We start from the raw sequence: 4,198 nt of genomic DNA, 5'->3' as shown, positions 1-4,198 counted from the left end.
GTAAATGATACATGGATAATATCTACTTATTCCTTTTTTTCCATCTTAATTTTCAATTTTTGAACTCATAGACACAAATATTCATGTTCATCCAAAGGCTTCCTTTGAGATGATTAAAGTAGAGTTCACTGAGCTCAAGAAAGACAGAGCCGAACCCATAAATACTAAATGATCTACTAAGTCACTGACAGGTTTCTTCATTTCAGTCAGATATTAGTGCAGTTTCCTATAGGCAGCAACCTCCTGCCCTTTGAAATGAGTGCCATAAAAATCTGTTTTAGAAGAAGACTGCACTCATACCATCTGAGAGGTACTGAAAAACATTTATTTTCTGAGGAAAAATGACTCTGGTGGCTCATGAGAGTATGAGGGCAGAAAGCATGTTACCATAACAACTTACAGAGCCTACCACTTCTGCCACAACTGCCCGACTTGGATGGTCAGTAACTGCAGAGGCATGTATTGGAACGACCCCAGCCCTCCCCTTGCCATCTTCAAGATAACAGTCTCACTCCTGTAAACAGGATGGAAGTAAGGGCTGCAATTCTGCTTGGTCTTTTGTCTAGTAACTGTGGACCATAGCGAAGAAAGATTCAACTCATGTGAAAATGAGAGTCATGCAGCATCCCTTTTGTTTCAAGAATGTGGCTCCTTCTTGTTCTGATCTTATTGACCCTGGTGTTGGCAGGGTCAAGGACAGTTTAACATCTGTTCTAAGAATGAGCTGTAATACTAGATGATCTTCCTTGCACTGTACTGCAAATAAAAGTACAGCTGCTTGTTAAGCTGTGTTCACATAAAGAAAGTTGATTATAATGTCCTTCATGACCAGTCCTGTTTACTGACTGATATGGTAAAAGTAAAAATATTCATTATAACATTAAAATTTTAAAGCCCATATTTGTTTGGCTAGTAGCTTTCCAAAGGATTCGTAGCCTCTTTAATTATGGCTGTAAACTCTGCATTATCATTTTTTTTTATTTGTGGTTCTAAATGTAAGAGTCTCATCAAAGTATAAACAGAGGGAAGGGGAGGAGAAATGTATGTCTTATGTGACTGCCAGTTGCTCTGATTTGAACCAAAGGAAATGAACTGTCTGAAACTGAGACTATAATGATTCATATTTAACACAGAGCAGCAGACAACAGACTCTTCTGATACACACTCTGTCACACTGGTTCCACTTTTGCTCAAAAAAATTCTGTTCAGTTCACTTTAGGATATTACCTAATGCCCTTCTTCACCCAGGCTTTTCCTTAGATGGCTGAACAGGAGGGAGATGGAAGTGGTGAAGAAATGGTGCAGGGAACTGATTCAAGTGGTGGATAAAGCTTAGGCTGGTCATTCTTTTTCTTGAAGGATCTTTGGAAATACAGTTAGCTGACTAAGATGTTTTTAAAAATTCATTTAAAATTAATCAATGGGCTTGGCCTGAGAGTAGCAAAGAAATCTAAATAAATAAATAAAATACATAATTTAACAGTCTGACTGCAGGCTTAAAGAGGATAGCAAAATGTATTGGAAATGTTATTTCAGTAAGTTATAAACCTGCTGAGGGGATATGTCTGTTTCTTCTCATCAGAGAATTTTAAAAATAATTGAGGGAGGAACTTTTCTTATAACAGATTGAGCTTCATATACCTTGTGTTCTCTTGCAAGGTCTGAGCCTCTATTATGAGATACACCATTGGAGTAATTTATTTAGGTATGTTTGTAATGTGCATTCCTTGCTTGAACCCAAGGTGCAATACAATACCAGTCTCTCACATGAGCTTCATAAATAGCCTTAACAAGAATGAGTCCAATTCAAGTGTCATCTGCAAGATGATTTTGATGATTGTGTGTGTGCACTGCAACAAGGTGGAGCCCTCTAAACAACATGTAATATTGCTTTCAGTACTCGCATCCTGCTTTGTAGTAACTGTATTGACAACTGACAATTGTCACATGACAAATTTATAAATTACTGACTCCTGTTTAATTAATTATATCTTCCTTCTCCTCCTCTGAAAACAATTTGGAAGGACTAAAATTGTGGTCTATTTACTTCGGGTGTGGAGCGTACGTATGTTAACAATATTCCAATGATTGTAACTAATGGGACTGAAATAACAAGATTTCTGTGTAACATTGCAGTAAGAAATATGGAGGGAAGTTCCCTCTCCTAAAGCATTGGTGTAACTCTTTCCTGGAACATATATGACTACCTACATGGTTGGGTGAAAAGGTACTACACTTCTTTCCACTGCCTGGTTCTTGATCTCTGATTGGTAATAAGCTGGGCAAGAGCAATCTGAGATGAACCATTATTTTTATATGACCCTCCACTCAGTCATCGCATAGTAAACTAGTAACATGGTTTAAAGATACTTGGATTTTACTGCATTATAAAAGCCAAAGCATCCTCTATCTAACTGTGATAACTGTAATAGAAAGATAACAGAAAGATCATTTTAATACTGTATCTGTAGAGTTTTGTCCTTCACCTACATTTAAAGGTAAGGATTTTTAACTTTTAACACACATCCATCTAGGCTTTTCACTCTGCTTTAGGTGTCAAGAAATACAGAATGCTAAGTGGATTTTTTGCTAAGTTTTAGCAAAGTTTTTTACACTTTGAGTTTTGCCTTAAAAATTAGGGAAATGCTGCTGCTTGAAATTTCATTTCTAAAAATCTTTTAATGACAGATGTCTCCATGAAAGTAAGAGGGAGGGAGCCTGAGCTGGAGTAACTATATCCAGGCAGACTTACTGGAAGGCAGTGCCTCTAAAGTCATATTTTCTCTCCCTCAAGTGTCTAGATGCATCTATGCTAGTAGGACGGTTTTGTTCTTCTAACTCAGGATGTTAAAAAAGAAAAGATCAAAACACAGAAATTAGAACAGGATTGGTGACTGCACAATGAGTGCCCTGTAGGGGTTATATATCTGCCTTCCTTCCCTAAAGACCAAGTTTACCATAGCACCAAGGGACAGATTAGCAAATTTATTTAGAGGTTTTTCAAAGGGTTTCCATACCAACATACACTCCAACTAGCAGACATCTTAAAAAGAGTATTACCTCCCCCCTTCCCTTTTCACTCTCCGCTCTGCCCAAGCACTTTATCTCATTAAATGTCTGGCCTAAAGTCTTCTATTGCAGAGTTATCACTTTAATCCTGACCATAAGGAAAAACAATATTTCCTTGGTGTTAAAAATATCAGTTCTAGCATTGTAAATCTTTCCCATCACTGAGATGCTTTATCTCAAGAAGTTTAAAAACCCAGAAACTGTGAAGGGCAACAGATGTTAACAAAGCACTTGTGAAGACTGGAGAGTTTTAATGGTTTCAGTGCAAATACTCTCACTTGTGACATTATTAAAGCTCTGGTAAAACAATTTAATACATCATCACCATTACTCTGCATTGATAACAGAATCATTTAATATACTTAAGGGGAAAGCTTCCTACATATGTCAACAAGGAGCATCCATGCCATTGAGCAAATACATTGCTAACGATTTAACGATTTCAATTCTCTAAACTCCAAGCAGTCAACACAGCCTGTCAGGTCGTGTTGCCAACAACCGTCTGAGGGATGGTATGAAGCCTCCTGGCTCTTTTTCAATGCTGCTAAACAGAATCAACTCATTTTTACTCCCCTATTCCCAGCCCCTCCTTTGAAGTAGAAATGTCCCAGGGTGAGGTGAAACTTACAGCTTGCAAAGCAAGTGACACTCAATAGGCTGGGCACAATCCAGCTCCTTTATGCTAAGTAAGAATGCCTGCTTCCTTGCACAAAGACTGACACTTTTCCAAACCGGGACTGTCAAAATCACTCTAGAGATGCTAAACAGTTGCATGACTTTCATGAGTCCCTTGATTTTGCCACAGTCGCATTGTAGAGGTAGACTCTATATTCTTCATCTTTCTCTCTTCTTGCCTCCCTTTTCTACGATGATCAACAAGCTGGATTCTAGACTTAGACAAAGTAGGCAATTGCCATGGGCAGCAGATCACCACCAGCAGCAAAATGGTTCTGGACAGACCAGCTAATTTGTCAATGCCAGAGCCCTAGGAAGTCAGCTTAAAGATGGTGCCATGGTACAGAGTGGATGAGCTCCCTTCCAGCAGGAGCAGTCATAACCTCTCCTAACCTCTTCTAGCAAGATAAGTAGCAGACTCAATTGTTGAGGACTGCATCCTTGGCTTTTTATC

Source organism: Rhea pennata, chromosome 1 (assembly GCF_028389875.1).
Source record: "Rhea pennata isolate bPtePen1 chromosome 1, bPtePen1.pri, whole genome shotgun sequence".
Classification (NCBI taxonomy): domain Eukaryota; kingdom Metazoa; phylum Chordata; class Aves; order Rheiformes; family Rheidae; genus Rhea; species Rhea pennata.
This window is presented reverse-complemented; position numbering follows the sequence as displayed.